The sequence below is a fragment of the Tympanuchus pallidicinctus genome, unplaced genomic scaffold (genome assembly GCF_026119805.1).
Source record: "Tympanuchus pallidicinctus isolate F22 unplaced genomic scaffold, pur_lepc_1.0 scaffold11, whole genome shotgun sequence".
In the NCBI taxonomy this organism is placed as follows: Eukaryota; Metazoa; Chordata; class Aves; order Galliformes; family Phasianidae; genus Tympanuchus; species Tympanuchus pallidicinctus.
This window is the reverse complement of record NW_026294627.1, coordinates 6,859,489-6,882,557: the sequence shown is the minus strand read 5'-3', so window position 1 is coordinate 6,882,557 and position 23,069 is coordinate 6,859,489.

Sequence of the window (23,069 nt, the reverse complement as noted above, 5' to 3'; positions counted from 1 at the left end):
GACTCGATGATCTCTGGAGGTCCCTTCCAACCCCTACAATTCTGTGATTATTCAGCATCCTTCATGTATTGTACTGAGGAATATGTATGGTTGTTATAGTCCATGGGAAAAAAAATCTTTAAATTTACTCTGTAAGAGTAACAAAAGAGTACAAGAATGTGCTACATAAACCACAAATCTTTCAGAAGAATTTTCATTACATTACCAAAAATCAAAAGGGTAATAATGTTTGATTCATACCTTTGGTTTTAGATTTTGGGAATTGAAACTCATTTCCTTCATCCTGCCCTGAGTAAGTTTGGCGTGTCTGATCCTTTTTCATTGTCTCCAAAAGTATGAGGACCTGAAGTAGTTGCCAAAGTACTATTTAGATTATATCTGAAATCAACATCATGTTAGACTGTTGAGTACTGCTGTCAGAGACTGAATTGGGTATTATGCACTGGTATATAAATCCTAAATCCTATGTGCAACTTCCAAAGACATTAAAAAAAGAAGTAGGACTCGAGCTTGTGACTCTAAGCACTCATTAAACTGATGTGGGGTTTATTTACTTATTTGTTTAATCTGACTTTGGTCATGCCAAATTCAAAACGTCAGAAATTCAGTTTTTGGAAGGGTTAGTGAGGTCTCAATACTTTCTTGACAAATTGAATGTATGAAGACATATGAAGATAAATGTGAACCTAGTTTGAAATTTCAACTTCACATTATGGCTATACACTTGAAGTGACGATACAGCTTTTGTGAAGTTGATCTGAAGACTTCACAAAGTAAATATATCGTTTTGAAGGTAGACTTTGTTTTTCTGATTGTCCCAATGATTTTGCTTGAATAACTGTGATCTTTCTGCATAGTTTATAATAATAAAAAGAAATTTAACAACAGCCCTGATATCTAACATGACTAATGGCTTATCTTTCCAGGATTGACCTTAGCTACAACCACCTGATCAGTCATATTGCCAAGATGCATTAGTATGGTCATTCAGCTGATTTGCTCTCCAAAGCAAAGGCACACATCTGCAAAACTCAGGTTTATGGACAGGCTATACTAGAAGAGTATTGGTCCAGCACTGAATAATTTCTTATTATTTATAATGCTAAATAATGCCATAAGGAATGTTTATACTTTTTAAGGATAGGAACAGCAAACTCAAAATAAATATCTTGAAATGAATGTAATTTAGTATGTAGAAGATAACATATTGATATCATTTCCCACAGAAAAAGAATATCTATAGCAAAATATTTAATTTGAGAAGCATGGCTACAACTTAGCCACCGATACTCAAACTTTTACCTTCAAGCTACCATAACTCCACATGACCAAAGTCACAGTTAACCTTTTCAGCCTTCCAAGGTGCAGTCATCAGCATTCTCACAGTAAGTATAATTGTCTTTTTATAGTTATACATCTATAGCAATGTAAGATGACAGGTTGTGCTGGCTAAATGGAACCCTGCAGTGCTGTTTCCTGATAACACAGAAGATTACGTATGGCACCTGCACAACCCTGGGATTATAAAGGCCAGGATAAGAAAAGAAAAAGAAAGCCTTGGGGAAAAGAGGATAATCTATATTTAGTCAGTTTGTGACAAGAATAAGAGAAAGTCTGTTGGGAAAGAGCAGAACAGGACCTCAGGCAAAGTTACTCTCTCCAGCTAATTTTAAGTGGCACATCATAGTGTGATGACCTTGGCATCAGAACAAGCCCAGAGTTACAGTTTTTTCCTTCAGGTGCTAATTAAGCTGTATGTAAACAACTCCACTGTGTGATAGTTCAGGTTTGCTTCCTCCCTGTTGTGCCTTCCTCAGACGTCCAATACTACTGATAATCCTTATATTCATTCTGTCTGCTCCATGTCTTACATATTATTTCGGACCTAGTTTTCCCTGCTGTCTTTGGCCCTCTCATAAGATCACATCAGTTTTTTTTTTCTTGTGACATCACTCACTCCATCTTAAAAACTCTTCAAGAGTCATAGGTACAGAATCACAGAATCACAGAATCGCAAGGTTGGAAACGACCTGCAAGATCATCCAGTCCAACCACCCTCCCATTCCTATTAGTACCACAAGCACTAATCCATATCTCGTAGCTCCTCATCCAGGCGCCTCTTGAACACTGCCAGGGACGGCGACTGCACCACCTCCCTGGGCAGCCATTCCAGTGCCTGACCACCCTCTGAGAGAAAAAGTTTCTCTTAATGTTCAACATAAACCTCCTCTGGTATAACTTCTGGCCATTTCTTTGGGTCCTACTACTTGTCTGGGAGAAGAGGCCAGACCCTTTTACACCACAACCTCCCTTCAGGAAGTTGTGGAGTGCAATGAGGTCTCCCCTGAGCCTCCTATTTTCCAGACTGAACAATCCCAGCTCCCTCAGCCACTCCTCATAAGACTTGTGCTCCAGACCCCTCACCAGTTTTGTTGCCCTTCTCTGGACATGTTCCAGGGCCTCAATGTCTTTCTTGTAGTGAGGAACATCATCTTCTGAGTTTCTTGTTTACTTCTAAAATTTCTTCCTCTTTCTTTTAATCTTCTGCTGCACCAAATGTGCATTCTTCACATTCTCCTTCAGGACAGATATGATGTGTTGCTACGTATACTTTTTTATTTCTTCTTCAGTAGTCTTTTTTACAAACTCAGAGCTACACAATTTTCTTGGCCTTTAATTTGAAAGTTCTATCACACAGCAGTGTTTATTTGTGCCTATACATGAGCTCAGTCATCTTCATTCTTAAGAAAATTCTAACTACAACTTAATTTTGAATGCTTAAATAAGAAAACTTCATAAGTTGTAATGAAAAAGACACAGCAACTTAGTATATGCATAATTTCCATAGAACTATAATGTTAATGATATGCTCTCTCACCTTGTCTGATAAAATACAAAAAGTTTTCTGCTGCTTGCTTGCTTTCTAAACTCCTAATTGTCAAAACTCTCATATGTTGAGCAACATCTTAACAAATAGAAGCGCTCAGTACACAATTTCTTGTTCTGAGTCTGGAGGTGAGAGAATCCTACCCAGCTCTTAAGAGACATTCTCACAGGGAGTTTCTTCAGCCATGACTTGTAAATTATTGATCCTCAAATGCCTCTTTTTTTCTAGTGTTCACATTAAGCACTTACCATCAAGTCCTGGACCTTTCACTTTTCATTTACATGGCTAATAGAGATGATGGATTTGGGTAGGTAATTACCTTCTGCAACAAAGTATTATGGCTTTCTTAGGTACTTAAAATTTGTGTGACTTACCTAGATCTTGTCTGTTTCTAAAGTCATGTAAGTGTAAATTCAAGCTGTCTGGTTTTTTATGTATATGTTCTTTACTAGTTCTGATTCATTACTAATTACTGGAACCACGATCTCCTGAAAAGTCTCATTCAGGACGGTTGTCATACTTTCCTATCATAGGAGGAGAGTTAGTGAGATAACAGCAGAGCAGAAATGAATGAAAATGACAGTGTGATGGCAAAGAGGAAATTGTCCTTTTTTAAATATCTGGGAAGGAATTCTGTTACAAGATAGAGAGAAGCCCTTAGAAAGAGGGTTTTTGGGTTTTTGTGTGTTTTTTGTTGTTGTTGGTTTTTTTTTTCCTAATGAGCAGATACTACATTTTCATCTCCTACTTTACATTAGATATTTATTTATTTGTTTATCTGTTGGTTGGCTTAGTTTGTATTTGAAGTGTAGAATATACTGCAGCAAAAGAGCTAACCTCTTTTTCTGGCTAAGAGATATACACTGGAGACTGCTTTGACAAAATCGAATTGAATTCATGAAGAACTATAGAGATTATGTCCTTGTGCTCTTCCAGGAAAAAAAAAATAATCAATTTTCTTTGAAATATTTATTTTTCAAAATAACAATTTTAAGGAAAATTGGTAGTTTATGTGCAGAATCAAATAATTCTTCTCATGTCAAGTAGAGCAATTTTGTCAGACGCACTTTGCTGCTAACATGCATGTCATGCTGTTAAATGTAAGCTGACGGAACACATGACATAACTAGATTTACTCTTATTCATAGGAATCATTTTTTCCCTTCGAAGGAAAAAGAAAGAAGGAAAGACAGTTCTGTCTTTGGAGTGGCTTTGAATTGTTAAGGAAATACAATTTCTCAGCAGCAAGGCAACTCCTAAGGAAATCTGAGAGTTCTTAATGGAAGTCGACAATGATATAACTGCTTATGTTACATTAGAGTCCTAATTCTTCCCATCATATTTGGAGTATGGCCATCGATGTGCCACTTAGGTGTACTGAAAAGAAATAGAATGATTTTCTGTCCATATACAACTTTTCTCATTCCCAAAGTCCTGTTTTCTGAATTATTTCCTTGCTTATGAGTCACTAGCCCAGCTATAGAACAAAGAGTGGAAAGGCCATTTTTGTCCCAAGTGCTGCACTCACAGTCAGCTGCACGCAGACACAACACACACAGATGTACTGTTACACGGTGATAGCTGTAAATACCAACAAATGAAAGCAATGGGAAACACTTTTGAATCATAAAGATAGCACTTTCCTTGTGCACAGGTTAGCGTGTTACAGAACAATAGTCCCTCCACGTGGCACAATTAAGTAGCATGGAGACAAGGAGGTCAACATTAAATGATCTCAGTTCACAGCCAACGAAAATTGCTGTAATTCTTTAGCAAGGCATGTAATTGGAATCACACACATTGACAGTTTAAACATTTTTACTTCACTCTCTACACCAAGATAAAAACCTCCACAATGCTTTATTTATCTCAAGTGCCTGCAGTAATAACTCCTAATTCCAGTGATGGCCATTGGTGCATAACCAACTAGTACAGGCAACGCCACCGCCTTGTTCAGTGTGAGCTATTGTGAGGGGTGTTTCTAGGGAAGTCTGATTCCAGACATGAATTTACTGTGAGCATTGCCTGTTATAACTCATGTAAGTCTGTGTATCCAGTGTGGGAATAACCGTGCACTCTTCAGTCCTATCTTGTTTTAGATAGTCTACCCTTGCAACTGCAAGTACAGGGCATGAGAACCCTGCTGAAGGAATTAATTCAGTACTGGAACAGGATCCCAAGGGAATGCAAAGGGAAATGCTTGGATTTCAGCTGATTTAAGGGCTGTCATAAACTATCAGAATGTAAAAAATTGATCTTCACATGAGTTGAAAGTTAGTGTTAGCATTAATGAAATGATGCCAGTCGACTGTCTCACCAGGGATGAGCCTGAGAATGACAGGTGAGTGGTAGACTGGTGGGATGAATGTTTGCTCAGAAAAGCAACAACAGTAACAAAAACAACAACAACAAAACAAACAAACAAACAAAAAAAAACGAGGCACACAAAATAAATAAATAAATAAGTAAAATAAAATAAAATCAGCAAGAGATGTGTTTGACCCAAGAAGGCAATAATGAAGATCAGAGAAGACCTCAAAAGTGTGTTTCCATACCAGTCATACCAGTCAGGACGCCCACTTGAAACTCTGTAATACAGAGGAAAGATACTTTAAGAAACATTGTGTAGGGGGGACGACAGATTCAAGAAGCTATTGGTAGAAGCTGAATATCAAAGAATAAGCTAAAGAAAACTGGTTTAAGTTTTGTTAAGTGCTCAGCTCTGATGCAATAACCTAGATCTCAGGGTAATTCCTTTGTATTTTTACACAAACAGAAACTGAGGAAATGGAGAAAAGATTTAAACTGATAACAGACTAAGAAGATCAAGTGATGATTCTTATAATTGCTCTAATGGTTTACGGAAAAAGTGTTGAAGCAGTTTTGCTCCTACCATTTTCCTTCTTATTCTGACAAGGAATGTCTTCTGGTTTGAGAGCTATTTTGCAGGGAGCACAAAACCAGAGCGTGCATGAAGACATGAAGTATCATGCACCTGTTGTTGAGAACTGGCAATGTAAAACTGCTCTAAGATGATGACGAATCTCTCCTAGAGTGCTCAAGTCTGTATGGCTATGAGGCCTTGCTGAAAAGCCTTCATGTTCCACTTACAAGACAATGTAATCACTAGCTCCTACTAAGACAAAAAATTACAGCATATATCCATCTCAGTGAATAAACTTCTACTGAAAGAAAATGTGTAATGAGATATAACTGATCTTTCTGTGTATAACTTTGTACAACTGTGTCTTCAGAGCTTTACTCTTGTCTCTTTCATTTCCTACCACCATCCCTTCTCTCTATATCAGTTCCTTTAAGTATGATGTAGCAGTTAAATAGCATTTAAGGTCCACTGCCACCATTATACTAAAATTGAATGAATACTTCTGCAGAAGTAGAGCAAGACTACAGTGATTCCTTTTTGAGGAAAATTCACTATTTCTCTCCAGCTACCTAAAATCTAGCAGCCTTCTCTTCATCTCTAGAGACTCGCAGCAATAGGTATTAGGTGATTGATACCAAAAGAGTATCAAAGAGTACAACCATGTCTAGAGACTAAGAGAATCAGGCACAATTCTATACAGGGGAGAAACTTGTCTTCCTGGGGTCTGTAAGTCTCAATAGGCTGGAAATAAACATATAAACACCTGTTTCATACACTGATTAAGAAGGTACTTGTTTAAAAATGCTAAATCAGCCTAATTCTATATGAAGATCAACATTATGTAGATTCTTTTTCAGAGAGATTAAAATAAGCAGGTCTCATCTTCCAGCAGAAATGCATGACTGAACTGTCAAATACTATTTAATAAGAGGATTATATTGGATTTTATTTTACTTAAGGCTGCTTTACAGAGAGCAATTTATCTCAGTTTTGAGCAGACTCCTTCCTTTTGGGATATTGGTTTGGATTTGGCATTAGTCTTAATTGGTGCAGGTTTAATTATTTCACTTGAGTATTTTATTGTTAAGTCCTCCATATATCATATAATTTTGTACAAATAACAGGCTCCATGCATGTTATAATCCATCTACTGAGATGGCAGGCAGGGAAATAAAGGCCTGTTTTCTTGCTTCAGACACATGAGGTATATAAGTTGAATAGAAAGATTTGGTAGCAACAAGACTTACGTGACTCAAGTGCCAGGTTTATTTTCTGTTTAATTGTCTTTCTATTGATTCTCAGAATATATCAATACATTATCCCCAAAAGAGACATTTGGAAACTCAATCAGTTGCAAGAAGTTGGCTGAGTTTAATAAAATAAAAGAAAAGAAAAGAAAAATCAAGAAAAAAAAAAAATGCCCAATAAAATAATGAACCATAATAACACGTAAGGAAAACTGCAGACAAAGAGGCTTCAGTTATGTATCTCATTTTGGGAGACGTATGCTGTGGACATTAGCAGATATTCTCAGTTTAGATCAAACGCTGTGACAGACAGTTACAGAATTGGAACTTGGAAAGACTGTGCAAGGTGGAGTTTTGGGGGTGCATTTTAGGACAGCACTAAAGTGTGTTACAATACAGTAATTTGCTTTTGCATTTGGGATCAATTAAGTTTACAGGTAGTTGATGGATAAGAAGGAGGTGCAGGAGATGCAGTTAGAGAGTGGAATGCAGCAAATAGTGAGGATGACCAGGGCTGAGGTGAGAATTAATTTGCCCCTGAGAAAATAGTCCTGGACTCTGGTGAGAGAGCATCCAAAAAAGGTAAAATTGCCATTGCCTTCTGTGTTGGTAAAAGTGCCTGATATACATTTCAAGAGCTAGAGGGAATAGCAAAACCCAACCCTTAAGAACTCCTGTTTTCAAAGAACAGATGAAAACCATCTGCTTGTGAAATCTGTTTGCTCACCCTAATAAGGCTGAGGTACCTGCTCAGCTAATTGTGGAAGTAGCTCATGCATATTCCCTAAGAGCAGCTAAATAAAGCCAAGGACACAACTAAGTTCAAAATATTTTAACTTAGAAGAAAGAAATCCAGATTAATTTTGATTAATTCTATAGCATTAGACTTTGCCTGCCTGAATTTTTGTTGCCAAAACTTCAAACAATTTCAAGTAGTGTTAGAACAAATTCATCTCTGTTACTCAACAACTTGACCCTTCATATATATATTTAAAAATCTGTATCCTAGGCCTTAGAAATAAACATTATGCAGATTAAGGCAATACAATTCCTCTACATTTGCCAGATTTTGAGACACTGGGAGATGCACAGAGACAGAACAGACAAAACTCTGAGCCCTTAGATCCCAGGAGCATTACTCCCCTGTACATGAGCTGAAGAAAACCATGTGTGATGGACAGCAGCCCCATGTCCCTGTCTCCAGGCTCTTCTAGTATAGATCAGAGTCTGTGAAAGTTGCAATGACTTGAAATCAGCCATTAGGATAGACATAGCGATGCAGGCCATTCAGAGCAAAGAACAAAGCAAAGGTGAGGCAAGACAAGAGGATTTGCCTCTTGACATGACATATATTGAATCCAGTTTATACCCATGATGTGTCCAAGCAGGGATTTAACTTCACTTCCAAGCTTCACTTGGCTCCAGCTAATTGTGCCTACAGCTAGTGTGGGGCAGGGAGGAGTGTGTTGAGTTCAGCAATGCCCCTCCCCTTCTGGGTGCTAGCTATCTAACACCATGCTTTAGCCAAAGTGTGAGCTGGTCAACGTGTGTATGCATTGGGTCTACATGGAAAGGTTTTGGTAGCGAGGGATTAGTAAGTTACCATGGTAAGGACTGCGTTCTGTGGGAGAAACCCACTCCAGAGAGAAAGAAGAGAGGTGTGGAAGGAGTGGCAGTAAAAAATTGTTATGGACTGATGCAACCTCTCATTTCCCACTTTTCTGTGCTATTCAATGCAGAGGAGTTATAAAGATTGCTTTTTTGTTGTTATTTAGTTTTGGTTTTTAGTTCTCACTATTCTCCTTTGTTGTCAATTGGCAATAACTGAAACTACTGTCCAAGATGAAACTATCTCATTTCTGACAGTAATTAGTGAGTAATCTCCCTGTTCTTATCTCAGCCCTAAGTTTTTTAACATTATTTTCTCCCTTGACGTTCTACAGAGAGGGAGTTAGAAAACAGCTTGGTGGGCACCTGATAGCCAGCCACTCATAACCCTCCACAACATGATAGGTGGTTGGGAAATTAACCATAAATAATGAGATCCAACCTTAAGCTAACACAATGCGAAAAAAAAAAAAAAAATTATAGCTTTCAAAGAAATAACCACATTTTTATGTGGACAGACTGTGCAACTCTCACTAAAACAAGGTCAATCTTTTTCTCAGTTACATGATTGATTTTGATAATGCATGACTTCAGTGTTGAGACTTATACCCCAGTGAACAGTTACTGTTACATAATGATATGTCTGAGAGCAATATGCACCTTGCTGTCACACTGAATGCTAAAGAAATGCTGATTTAGCTCTTGTCTGTTTCTGTGGCAGTTACACGGTCTTTGGTTGCAAGAAAACTGATCTACAAAGTATGTATACCTCTGTGCATAGAAGTTGGCACTTTCCTACTAGATGATAGGCTCTGGGAGATGTGACGTGAAATAAGACAACCAAGGCACTGAGAGACCACTGACATTTCTGGTGATAATGCCCTGGCTATGCTGAAACATGAAAGGAAACATATTGTAAGCCAAGAATTTATTGCTAGAATGACTGAAATCTTAACAGTGTAATCCAAGAGCTATTATTTGTTCAGATCTAATTATGACAGAAAGAATACATTAAGAAAATATTTCAATAATAAATCATAATAATAAATTTTGAACTGCTCCTCTTTCTACTTTCCAGGAGTCAATAGTTTCACTGTGGGGGTAAAGAAAGGATCTTACAGTGAGTTATTGACACCTGGAGTCCTTCATCAGCAGGAATATGATGTTCATGTTTCTTGTCTATGTTTTCTCTTGTTGACCAGAGGATACACTTTTGAGGTGTTCTTGTTAACATACTGTTACTCTTTGTTCTTTTTACATTTGTCTGCAGTTTTACATAACATCTGAATTTGCTATGTTTGATGCATTTTATATGCATTATTTTCTCTTATCCCTGATACTTTTTTTTTATTGTTATTATTTTTTGGTCCAACTCCAGGACTGCATTTCTTTAGTGACCATCTGTGCATTTACAGCTGTGGCGTCCACACGACCACCTTGTGCCCCATCTACTTTTATCCAATGCCTGCACTCATCTGCACTGCAGCCTGTTTCCATTTTTCAAGACCTCCACTGTCATACCAGGCCTGTATTTCTCTATAGAGCACCTTTGTGTAACAGTCAGAAATAGCTCACTTTATAAAGAATAATTATTTGCATGAGGGAATAGCATGGAGCCGCGTCAGGAGAGTGGTAGCTAGGGGTGAGGGAAAGGGTCTGCACCAGAAGGTGGTGGGCATGGAACAGCCTGCTCAGGGCAGGAGCTGAAGCTCAGGGAGCATTTGGTTTGATTTTTGAGATGTCCTATGTGGAATCAGGAGTTAGACTCAATGATCCTTGTGGGTATCTTCCAACATTAAATATATTCTATGATTCTATGATTCTTATTCCAGCAGCTTCCAAAATTTACTTTGAAAAAAAGTCTCTGATCCCAGCTGTTCCCAGCTCACAGAATCACAGAATCACAGAATGGCCAGGCTTGGAAAGGGACCTCAAGGGTCATGAAGCTCCAACCCGCCTGCCACATGCAGGGCCACCAACCTCCCCATTTAATACTAGACCAGGCTGCCTAGGGCCCCATCCAACCTGGCCTTGAACACCTCCAGGGACGGGGCATCCACAGCCTCTCTGGGCAGCCTATTCCAGGTCATATGAAGGCTTGGCTTTCTGTAAGGAAATATGTCGATAAACCCCATTCAGGAAAACTAGAACAACTTCTTTAACACATGCAAGGTACGTGGATTAAAAACCAAACTGAATCATTTGCAGAGATTACAAATCATAGCTTTCCATAAATGAAATAACAGGGCGGCAATATATTAGGGCATAACTGTTCAAGAGGATACGACACACATGATGCTAGCATATGTGCCTTTCAGCTAATGATAACAGTTGACATGCATTATATGACTTTATGGCATATTTATTCACAGGAAGCAGTGTCTAATGAATAAATGGTTAATGAGACTGCATTAAGCATAAAAAATGCCATTTTAAACCACTAGATCATTACTTTAACAAGGTATTTTCTACTGCAAAGGAATTAAAGCAAATAAACAGGTTCTTTGAAGGCAGATAACTGCTTCCACAGAAGGCATTAAAAATATATATATATATATATATAAAAACAGAATTATTAACTGAAATAAATATGAAACCCAGGATAGGTAGTAATAATAATAATAATAATAATAATGATAATAATAATAAACCAGACACTTTGGAAACAAACAATTTGTACTGTCAAGATGAGTACTTTGACTTTTACTGCTGGTGGGGAGGTAGACTATCAGTCATTAGTGATCTGTTTGGTTAGTCATTTTGTTCTGGCAGAGGGCTAAATTAGCAGTGAGCTAATCACAGAGTTTCAATGATGAATGTCGATTTAGTTGTCTTACATTTCTGAGTCTTTTATTACACGACAGTTAGTGCCTAGTATGGGAGGAAAAGACAGTCCAGTCCTAAAGATACTAGATGGGAGCCTGTGAAACCTGACATTGCAGGTCCCATATAATGCATGATGGGACAGAGAGGTATCTTAAGGATTATGTAAAAGAGATATTTAGATTCCTAAAGAGATAGATAATTGCCTGATAGGATCTTTAAAAGCAATTGAGTCATGAAAAGTTAAATGTAAGATTGAACATCCACAGCATATCTGCTTCCCTAGGTACTTATCTAATCAGAGCAATGAAAGATTTCCAATCAAAAGAATTAGAAAGAAAATTATGACCGTGAGTACTTATATTGAACTTCTTCTGATTTATCTACAGACTAATAATTATAGATCTAATCCAGAGTTCATAGAATTCAATGAAATACTTTTTAATGAGTTAACAGACTTTCTATCAGGTTTTTGTAATTATAGCAAGTCATTTTGAATGAAGAATTCATCTCAGTGAATTGTAGTGTATTTGTGAGTAATATACTAATAGAAATTGGGCACAAATTATAAAGCATTCACATAAATTATTCACCCAATTATATTGCATCTAGATAGGCAGATAGGAGAATTATGCATTAATAATTATGTATCCCATATAACCATAGGCAATATGATGAAACAGATTTATCATGAAGGATCTGTCCATCAGTAGAAAGATTCACTGTGAAGTATTTCAAAGACTCCTATTTGACTTCAAGTCATTCACTAATAAACAAAGAATGGCTGGAGGCTGGCACTTGTCAAAAATCAAGATCAGTAAGGGAAGTGCTGTGTGGCAGAAGCAGTGTTTTTAATACATTCCTCTACTCTTAGCTCCTCTTGCAGGGGCTATGTCAGTGTGATTATGCTTTTAGGAGACAGAGAGTGGGAAGAGATCAATGGAGAATATTTAGGAATAGGACCCAGCCCTGAAGTAATCTATTATCATGATTTCCTATAGGGAAACTGTAAACTAAAAGATGCCATGGATTAAATTCTTCTTGAAATTAACGAGTGCAAAATTTCATCCTTTCATCAGTCCCTGTATCTTTCCTGTGAACTTAGGATACTTGTCATTTCCTTACAAATCCAGCTTGACCTCAATTAAGAAAAAAATTGCTTAGTATCAGTTATACCCAACACATAAAATGAATTTCTACATGACTGAAGAGAGAATTTCATTGTAAATCTAGGAGTGAATCCTGCCTTCCTTTTATTTTTATTTTATTATAGTGCTTTGCTGTGCATACAGTTCAGTGTGTGTGCATGGCTGGGTGCTCTGTATTGCTCAGCATGCACATGTGGGTCTGTGCATATTCATGCTTCATGTAAGTGCTCGGGTTTCACGCATTCATGGCTTTGTCAGAGTTCTTGGCTCCGTGTGTGTGCTTGTGTGGGTATGAATACATGCGTCTGTGTGTGTATGGTTCTTTGTGCTTCAGGGTGAAGGAAGAAGGGGGACATCTTCATACTGTGGACATTTGTGCAAAATAAAATCTTTCTGTTTGTTTATTTTCAAGAAATACACAATGTCATTTTAGCTTACCCTGCTGTAGTGACCTAAAGAGTCATCTGTAAATGGACATGAGACAATTCAATCTTCATGCTGCATTAAGTCTCAGCAGAAATGCGAGGAAGTTTTTGTTATAGAATTTAATAGTGTAGTAAGAAGGCTATTAGTGTACAGTGTATGGACTGTTTTATTGTAGTTACTTCACATGAATATAACTCCCAATCATCACTCCCAGGACTGTGTTGCTACTCACTGCCATTTTCAGTCTTGGATAATGCCATCTTTGAATGTGTGTGAACAGATATCTGCAAGGTTAAAATAATTAAAATGGAAATTCAGAAGTTTCACAGTGGATATATGAAATGAAAAAAGGAAAGAAAGAAAAAAAAAAGGCTTCTGATGTGGTGCTTTTTTGCCCCTATTTTCATACCTGTAGAATTGTGTGTTATTTGGGTATATAAGTTTGTACTCACAGCTGTGTCAGGAACAAAGCTACTGAGCCAGACTGATGTAATTCTCATTGTAGACATACAGAATGGAAGTAAATGGGCACTGTCATCAGTATTAGTGTGCCTGCCATTCACCCTGAATCCATATTTCATCTTGATCAAACCTTGTGAACAATCTTGCAGAGAAGCATGAACCAAATTTAGCTGATACAGGATACAATAGATTCACTCCCAGTATATTCACCACGTGCTGAAAGCAACACAATGTCTGAACCATTGCAGGATCAGTGTTAAGAGCAAGGAGCAGCAACTTAATGTAGCTTCATACAACAGGTAGGATAACTACTTCTGTTCTGAATGGGTCTTTCAGATGCTGCTCAGGATATTGAGGAAGGAAATAAAAAGGGAACTATGTAGACCTAGTGCCCGTAAGTAGCCATTGTACTACTGCAGTTTACTGTCTCCCTGTGTGCTTGGGTCTGATAAAGGCTGTCCTGTGAAGATGGAGTCAGTTTTCCCCTTTCCTCCACACTCAGTCACCCTGTCATTGCTCACCTGTGCGGAAAGAAGAGCTGCATTTAGATAACAGTTGCTCTCTTCCCTCAGAGGAATCTGGCAGTACAAGCAGTCCAAGTAGGAGACTAATGACACTTCTCATGGACCATTACTTCCAGAGTGTGATTACAGAAGGACTTGCAGTTGAGTAATTAATGAAGTAGAAGACTAAGGCTGACCAGTGGGATATAAGGAATCATTCCTGGGGAGGGAGCAGAAGGCATGCAGTGGGATCCACTGCAGTGATGGAGCTATGTTGCTGTTGCTCGCTAATGGCTAATGACTGCAGCTGGAAGAAATGCTGGGAACAACTCTCCCCAGCTGCTGCCTCACATCTGCTCAGCTGGATGGCCTCAAGCCTTTTCTTCAAGGCTCCTGCAGCTGCCAGGTAGAAGCCAAACTCTGCCTCCCAAGAGCAGTGAGGTGAGACACACATGCACTTCTTCCTCTTGTTATAGTTGCTGAGGACATTGGAGAAGAGAGAAAGATCTGACAGAAAAAGAAAAAAAAAAGACCTGGAAAGGAACAAAGAAAAAGGTAAATGATATCCACAGGTAATCAATACTCACTCTGAATCTGCACTGTTGGTGAAAAGTGGGTCACAGCTTGTTCCCCGCTCTGAACTTCTATGCTACACGGTTTGTTTTCTTGCAACAATATGACCTGTAGCAAACAACATAACAAATATGATCTGCAGAATAACAACCTTTGAAATCACCTGGAAAGCTGTACGTACTCAGTTTCTTGACACAGACTTCAGCTCTGCTGTAGAATTTATCTTTTTTGATACAAATGAAAACCGTCTGGAAAGAAGCACATGGCAGTGATTTGTCTCAAACTTAAGCTTAAGAAGACAATTTTCTGAACTTGAATCTCATCAAGCTGAGAACAATCAAGAATGCACCAGAAGTAAACAGCTGGATTGTCCCAGCAAGCTCAAGATACCACAGTGTTGTCCATCTCTCATGGAAGATATACATCAGTTATGTTGGCACTGACATTTTCTATTCTAAGATGGCCAGATATGGGAAACCATCTATAGGGCTAAGAATCGATTTCTTCAGGGTCACACAAAGAGTAGCAGGCTGACTAATGTCATTGTAGTAATACCAGCTCCCACTGTACTCCAGTGATACCAATGATTTTGCAAGAAACATAAACCTGGAAGACTTGGCGTGACAATGCAATCCTATGGTTTAATTCTTCAGCATAGTGCTGAAGATCGTATTATCTTGGCCTTTGTAAAGGCACATCCATGTATCTAGAAGTGAATAAACATTGGGAGAGCAGCTGAGCTTATTTTATTAGCAATCATTTCAGTGACTAACAGAACTGCTGAAAGAGATGCAAGTCTGTAACCATCACAGAGCTTTATTTACTCTTCTGATTAAATTTCCACTGTCTACAGTAAATCTAAAAATAAAATAAAATCCAGACACTGAAAATCAAAATGTAATTCTTCCAGTCTCTGTTATTTTTTTCCCTAAGAATATTCTTATTCTGTAAGGATAAAGATTTTATATTTAGGTTGTTCAGTACATGACCAGGAGTGTGTATGCTCACCTGCATATGTTCATCACCTCTGAGACTCTTACAAGGGTAGAAGGAGATGAATAGTTAAGTCATTTCGCAAAGAATTAAGGTTTTTTTTACCTTTTCTTTGAGGATAATTTTCATTCAAATTAAAAAATCTCCCCTCATCTCTTCATGGAGCTATCTCATGGAAATAATTACGTCTGCACTACAGGTCAGGGATAAAAAAGAAACACCAACATTGTAATTAACCACCATCTTCATTATATATTCGAAATATATTTTCTGCATCTCAGTTCCTTCTACCAGTGACTTTTGGTTTAAGCGGTACACACAGTTACAGAAGTCATCTCTGGAAGCTCTTTATATGTTTGAATGAAATCTCATGTATGCCACAAATGATTAAACAGGCTGAAATTTTCTTTTTCTTTTGTCATCTCCTTTTGTCATCTTTTTTACTAAAAATCATTATATTGTCTAAATGAATTCAGCTCTATCCAATAAACTGTTATGAAGTAAATGACTTTTAAGTGAACTAGCATCCCCTTCTTGAGAGTTTGATGTCTAGAGATCCCTCCTGACCCTTATGATTCGGTGTGTGATAATGTGAAACAACCTCTGTAGGGCAGGGAAAGTGATCTGTGGCTTTTAGGACTGCCCACATGAATCAGTGTTGGACTTGGATCTGAGCAGGATACGAACTGCTGTTCTCACAAGGGCACTCAGCTGAAAAAAATAATAATAAAGAAGAAAAAAAAAAACAACTAATAAAAGGTCAGCACAGAGTCTCCTGGTAAAGTTTTATTGATTTAAAGATCAAAGATAGTAGCTACTGTGCGCTCATCTCCTAATTATCAGTTGATAATGTTATGGTTTGTGGTCACCAAGTACAGCTCAGCTATATAAAGCATGGTCTTTGCACAACTGCTGCTGACTTTGCTGACTTTTTCATTTCCTCTCAACACAACAGCTTTGAGTTACTTGGTATTACGGAGCAGTTTTCACTCCGCCACACACATGAAAAATATTTTATTAGATTGTAAACTAAGTTATCTTATTCTCTCAGGTTATTTTCTACAGTGGTTTCATTTCTCCCTTCTTCTGTCTTTTTCTTTTTTCTTTTGTTTTTATTGGATCCTAAAGTGTGAAATGTAAAACAAAATCAGCAAAACAAACCCAAAACAAATATACCTTTAATGTACTGGGAGAGAGGAATTAAATTGTACTTCCACTTCCTCAATCTAATAGCTTATACAATGCAAAATGGAATAGTGCAAGTTCTTTTACTATTTCAGCTCCTAGCAGTGTAGTTACAATTAAAGATGTTTCACATTTCCCATTACAAATACTCATTTACACAGCTTTATAGGGTGTCATAAATATTCACTCCTGATTGAAACTTACTCAATAAGGTCATAACCTGAGAAAAATTTCAGAGAAACATGAGGTGAAATCGAGTTGATGAAGAACAAGGCAGCCTGTTTAAGCAAAGTGAATTAATGGATTGAACCTGCATCAAGGGAGGGTCAGGTTGGGTGTTAGTAAAAGATTCTTCAGCAGATGTGACTGAGCAGACTCTCCAGGGCAGTGGGCCCTGCCCCAAGCTGCCAGAGTTCAAGAAGCATTTGAGCAAAGATCCCAGATGTAGAGTTTGGATTTTGGGTGGTCTTGTGTGGAGCTAGGAGTTGGACTCAGTGGTCCTTGTAGGTTTCCTCCAACTCATGATGTTCTACGGTTCTTTGATTCTGTGAATTATCTAGGAAGTTGGCACCTAAAATTGTATCAGAGCTAAAAATACTGAGTTGTAAAAATACAACCTCCTGCAACAGGTGATGGAATCAGCACCTTCACAAGAGTTCATCTGTTCTTAATAACAGAGATCAGTGATACTTTGTCAGAAGGACACATCAAATATATCGATCATTTTTAGGACATTAAACTAAGATATGCCTGAGTCATATGTAGGGGGAGGGAGAGAAGATGGAGAGCTGGAACTGAACAGCTGTGTGAGTGTGATTGCTATTTTTAAGTAGCTTCTCTTCCCAGGCTCTCATTGTCCTTCAGGTTTCAAATTATCTAAACTTTATTTCCTGAAACAACTCTTTCTTTCTCTAGAATATTTCTTTTTTTTTTTTTCTTTCCTTTTTTTTCTTTTCCTTTTTTCTTTCTTTTTTTTTCTTTTTACTGAACGAGATTAGCATTGTGGGTAGAACAGACCTGAGGATGTTCACCTGCTTCCACTTCAGGCAAGTAGTGCTACGTAACAGAATTACAGCTCTATGTAAACATTCATACATATATATTCACATACATAAACAAATATGTGTACTTACCTAATGGGAACATTTCTGTTTCATTAAGATGGAGTTCCCACTCAAAATGAAAATACTGATGTTCCCCTCTTACACCCATCTCCATCCCCAGCCTTGTTAAAGTCTCTGCATTAGTGAAGCAAGATGTGGGTGATCCACAAGCTACCCCTGCTTCATTTTTGGAGGCTCTGACTGGATGTATTTCTAAATTAAGCGTGTATCTGCCTGTTGTGTTCTGACAGTTCTCTTTCTTAGCAAATACTTCTTTGATTATATGCCGTGGAAGAAGTAAAAAGAAAGTGAGGATATAGAACAATAAATTAGTTGAGGAACTAAATGAGGGCATAGTAAAATTAGATTCAGTTAAGATGAAGTAGAGAATCTTGTGGACCTATAAAAGTTTCTGTGCTTCCTTCCATCTGCACCCTACATTTCTGTGTTTACAAACAGAATAATTCTTTTTCCTGTGGTTTGATGGGCTTACAAGCTTATTGGTATGATTTGTAGAACTGAAACACCTCTATTTTAAACTATTTTTCAAGAGATACTACAATAGTACATAGAATGGCCAGTGATCATGCCTGCCTGGTTCTGTGATCAAAGCAGATCAGAGCTTTTCTTTCAAAAATATCTGACTTTGGAATTTGAATTCTATTTTCAAAAAAGCCTTTGCGGACACAGGTGGGAAAGATTTCCCAGGGTTTAAGTCACGAGCACTTACATCCCATTGATTTCTTTGTGAACTTAAACTGTCAGTTGTCATTACTCTGAAGTAACTTTCTGTTCAAGGAATGTTTAGATGTTGTGTTGAGAGACATGATTTACAGAGAACTACTGCTGATAGGTGGACAGTTGGACTGGATGATCTTCCAACCAAGGTGACTGTATGATTCTGTGATTCTAATGTTTATTACGTGCTACCTGAGTCCCGCTACCTGTTTATATACAGCCACATGGTAGATGTGAGGTGAGATTAACTTTAATTGATTTCCACTCTTTGCAGTTGTAGTGGAAGACTTCACTCTGGGCTTACAGCAGCCCAAGTCGTTATCTGGAGGCAAGGCTGAGAAAAAGTTGCAAAATTGAGGTCATTGAGTGCTATCCAATGTACATGGAAAGATTAAGTCTGCTTTGCTAGCCTTGTCTCAGGCCTTCTTTGCCCATATAAGTTTGTTTACTTGGATTTTGTTTGATCATATTTTTTGTAATCTTCGCTTGGTTGATAAAATAGCAAGAGAAAACATCAGTATGAGGTTTGTGGCAAAGAAAAATACTCTGTGACTATGTCTTATTAGGTTCAATGATTTCACTGAAGCCCCTCACAACACTTATATATTTTCCAGGCAAGGTCATTTTCTGTCAATTATAGTCACAAACTGTGACTTTAAAATCCTCCTTTCCAATAACACTCACTGACTTACAGGAAAATGAAGTACGCTGGCTTGCAAGGAGCACAGACTGTAAAATAATTACATTCATTCTTATTAAAATGTTCAGTCATTTGCTGAAAAAGTACAATTCATGATGGCAGAAGAAAGTAATTTGTTAAATAAGATATTCATCCAACTATTAATAATGTGATTTAATCAGTAGATTGTATGCAGACTTTAAATATAAAATGTCCAAAATCATCATAGTGAATTATTAACAGTTGATATCTTGGGGAAGGGAGAAATACAACCAACGTTCACAATACAGCAAGAAAGGGAAAGAGGAAAAGACAGATTAGATCAACCATTGTGTCACATTTTTCATTCTCTAAAAAGTTTTTCTCATCTTCTTACTGAGCTTGGAAGTCAGTGTCCTAACGAGCGTGAGGTTTAATTCTCACAATCTTCTCAGTAAGCTAGGACCTTAAAACTTATTAGCTTTTACTAAAGCATCATATTTTGGTGCTTCTGAAGATGTTGTTTGACCGCAGTTATTAGTCTAATCTACAGCACACATGTTTTCCAGTAGCTCAGCCAGAGCCCACCAAATTTCATACATATTGTACTGAAATACATTTTCTGCCCTGTGGTTCTTTCATTTGTTCATGTAGCCCTTACTCTGCAAAAACACATGCTTGCTTTCTCTTTCCCAGGCAGTATTTGCTACAGGCAACTCAGGCAGTCCCACTGGCTTATGAGATGAAAAATTCATGTATGATACATTTACCTTTTTTTCAAAATCTGGCACTTTTTATGTGCATGCAGGAAAATTACCTAAAGCTTATTTGGCAGTTTTGCAGAGTTCTAATATGTGCTACCTGTATATGTAAGCAATTTTCTAACAACATATGGTAGGTGGAAGGAAGCCTTTAGAAGTACTTTGTTTTTCACTCTATCCACTTTTAATAGCCTGTAGAAGTCTACAGTACTTTTTTTTTTTTTTTTTTTTTTCCTTAAATCTGTAGCAGACAAAGCATAAATTTATGGAACAAAAAGCAATGCCAAGCAGTCACAATATGCTGTTCTAACAGTTTTGTATGGTGTCTGGCATATGCCAGGCTGTAATGCAAAGGATTAAAGGCTTATAATACATCTTGCACACTGAGATTCTCAGTTTATTGGAAAAAATTACAAGTCTAATTCTGTGCTTGTTTAAAAATAGCACAAATAATAAGAACCTATTATAGTTTGTGACAAGAAAGAACATCAATTGCATTTACTAATCTGTTATGCCTCAGAACATGTCCCTTCCACAAAGAAAACCTTTCATTCCTGTAGATCTGATTCTCCAGTGCATGAAACCCATTTTATTCCAAAGTAATTTCATCTATTTTAATAGCATTATACTTTGATAGCACTGGTGTGATTGAGTAGAGAATTAGTCCTGTTTATATAAGGTAGATAACAGCACCCTCCTGCGAAACATGGAAAGGAGCTGGAATTTAATCCCACTCCTATTGCTCATGTTCTGCCATCAGTCGCAGATGCCGGCATCCATATGCATCTGATACACTCAGGCTCTGAGATAACAATCCTGGACTCTCAGTAGGTTTTCCATCCCCTCTGTGCACTGTGGTAGGACAGCCTCTCTGCCCTAGATGGGAAATGGTTGGTGCCCACCTGCCTGGAGCGAGACCTGCATGTACCTGCCCTTCCATTGTACTCTGCCTGCCCTTGGGAGGCACACTCTGGTGCAAAGGGACTTTGCCAGGTTGGCCTTCCTCAGGCTGTGCTAATCAATAATAATGCCATGTTACACCAAAAGCAACAACAGATACCAAAGTACAGCATTGCTACTGTACCTGCTTGTTCCCCATAGCGACTTCTGGGAGTATTGAACAGAGAAATATTCATAGAATCATAGAATTTGTAGAATGGCTTGTGTTGGAAGGGACTTCAAAGATCACCCAGTTCCAACCCCCTGCTTTGGGCTAATGTTGCCAACCACTAGATCAGGCACTACATCAGGCTGCCCAGGACCCCTCAAGGCTCAACCCTGCCTTGAGCACCTCCAGGGATGGGACACCGCAGTTTCTCTGGGCACCTCACGACTGCCTGTGAAAACTTCCCCCGATATCGAATCTAAATTCCCCTTGTCCTATTGCTACCTACCCTGTAAAAATTGATTTCTCTCTTGTTTATAATCTCCCCTTAAATACAGGAAGGCAGTACAGTTCTCTGTGAGTTTTCAGCAGACAGTGCCACTCTTCAAACTCTCATTTACCGGCACCAAAGAAATATTCTGATTTATTAATAAGAGTAGATGTTATGCCATTATGCAGAAGCAGATTAATTGTGGCAAGGAATGAAATAGATTCATAGTAAAGGAAAAGCAATGCAATGTGTTTCTGTGGAAGCCCATAGGTGCTATATATTTCCTGAGTAACAAGCATCACTGAAGGGCAGCAGAAATATAGTGATACTACTGCATACAGTGATATCTTCTTTATATGAAAATGCTTTACTCTCCAGAATCAATGTTATATGTAACTTGTAAATCAGATATACAGGTAACACTCTAGCCTCCTAAGTACAGATTATAATTAAGTTTCCACTGAGCTTTCATGAATTCATAATCACAGGAGAGCAATAATTTATTTGGCACAGAAAACAAAATGACAAGACACCCAGAGAGACACCTAGGCAATTGTTCAGTTTCTTCTGGGAACTTAGTACTTGCTAAATGAATTAGTTGAATATTCAAAATGGCTCTATGTGTGATCACAGAGCAGAGCTGCCTGAAATAACTTATGCCAGCATGTCTGATATCTCTTACCAGCTGTAAAAATGCAGCTCTTTGGTTTAGATTTACTAACATTTTCTGTCAGCCCAGAAGCCAAAAATAGCACTAATAACTTAAGTGCTGGTAATTACACTGGCACAAAATACATGCACTATTTAAGAAGTTAAATCAATTTGGTAGTTTTTAAAAGCACTAGGAAAATCTAACAATTGGGTTAGAAGGTTGGGTTGTTTTATTTTTCTGAGTTTTTCAGAGACTCTGAATGCTTTACTTCAAAATAATCCCTCAGGTATGTTCAGGCAATTGTCTGTGTTTGTTGAAAGAACTTATCTTCACAAAAGAATGAAAAGATTACTGATGAGCTATTTAATTTCTAACTTGCACCCCGGATTTTGTTCTCATTTTAATTAGAATGTCTTTGATTATGGCAGTCAATTTTATGTTTACTTAGCAGTGGACATTATAGTTTGCATGCTCTTGGTACTAGCAAATCCATTTTTTAAAATGAATGATCTTTCTGCATTCCTTAGGTGAAGAAAGGTGTAATTCAAGCCATTTAAAACCACATAAGAAACATTTGGGACAGGTGGTGAACTAAAAGTTTCACATTCTAAAAATGGACTCTGCTCCCCAAAATGGCGGCATAATTGGTGCAGACGTGTAGCAATTAGGAGCACAGGATTAAAAATATGGTCTGAAGTCAGCAAGTCAGTCCTGCATGCTCCTATTGAGAATAACCACTTCCCAAAACCCAGCTAAAACAACCAAATTGCTGGACTCGAAATTCCTCCATGTGTTTGTCTCCATTGCTAGTACTATTGAAAAGCTGTTACAGAACATAAACTGCTGTAATTACCTGCCTACATTTGCTTGTATCCAAGTTACACCTATGTATTTGCACACTGGTTTTTTTTGCACACCGTATAGACAGCTCTTCTTCCTTGTACTGTTTGTTCTCCAGAAAATTTTTAAGGAAAATTCCTTCTCTCTTGAAGTTTCATTTTATGAGTTTGAGCAAAATTCTTACCTTCCCCTTACCTTCCCC